This window comes from Bos indicus x Bos taurus, chromosome 8, assembly GCF_003369695.1.
Source record: "Bos indicus x Bos taurus breed Angus x Brahman F1 hybrid chromosome 8, Bos_hybrid_MaternalHap_v2.0, whole genome shotgun sequence".
Lineage (NCBI taxonomy): Eukaryota > Metazoa > Chordata > Mammalia > Artiodactyla > Bovidae > Bos > Bos indicus x Bos taurus.
The window spans coordinates 56,427,314-56,428,599 of NC_040083.1; positions in this window are offsets into that span (position 1 = coordinate 56,427,314).

Here is a 1,286-nt window from a genome sequence, read left to right on the forward strand (position 1 = left end):
TGCATTCTTAGGGAAGGTCATTTTGAAAAATCAGGGTCACCCACACTGGTTAATGAATAATTTATATAGAGAATTAAAAAACAGATATGACATATTTTATCATTTACTTGTTGGTCAATAAAATTCTGGAGACAATAGAATTTTCCTTAAAATTCTCCACATTTCCTAGTTATCTAAAGTTAAAATGGGTACATTAAATATAACTCCATATTAAAATAGTTCATTTATATTGATATATTTCTTTCTTCAAAGGGAAGCTGAGAAAACTTATGTAGGCACTATTAAGAACTACAAAGAGTAGAACAGATAAATCCATGGAGATCACAGCAGTTGGTTCTTATTAGCTTCAAATGATGTTTTTGTTTGAGAGGCAAGATTAAGAGCCAAATAAGAACCAAATACTGATTGCTATCACTTACAGTATTTAGTCATTTGCACCAAGTTTTGCCAAGAAAATGCACTGGTCATAACAAACACCCTCTTCCAACAACACAAGAGAAGACTCTATACATGGACATCACCAGATGGTCAACACCGAAATCAGATTGATTATATTCTTTGCAGCCAAAGATGAAGAAGCTCTATACAGTCAGCAAAAACAAGACGAGGAGCTGACTGTGGCTCAGACCATGAACTCCTTATTGCCAAATTCAGACTGAAATTGAAGAAAGTAGGGAAAACCACTAGACCATTCAGGTATGACCTAAATCAAATCCCTTATGATTATACAGTGGAAGTGAGAAATAGATTTAAGGGCCTAGATCTGATAGATAGAGTGCCTGATGAACTATGGAATGAGGTTTGTGACATTGTACAGGAGACAGGGATCAAGACCATTCCCATGGAAAAGAAATGCAAAAAAGCAAAATGGCTGTCTGGGGAGGCCTTACAAATAACTGTGAAAAGAAGAGAAGCAAAAAGCAAAGGAGAAAAGGAAAGATATAAACATCTGAATGCAGAGTTCCAAAGAATAGCAAGAAGAGATAAGAAAGCCTTCTTCAGCGATCAATGCAAAGAAATAGAGGAAAACAACAGAATGGGAAAGACTAGGGATCTCTTCAAAAAAATCAGAGATACCAAAGGAACATTTCATGCAAGATGAGCTCAATAAAGGACAGAAATGGTATGGACCTAAAAGAAGCAGAAGATATTAAGAAGAGATGGCAAGAATACACAGAAGAACTTTACAAAAAAGATCTTCACGACCCAGATCATCACGATGGTGTGATCACTGACCTAGAGCCAGACATCTGGAATGTGAAGTCAAGTGGGCCTTAGAAAGCATC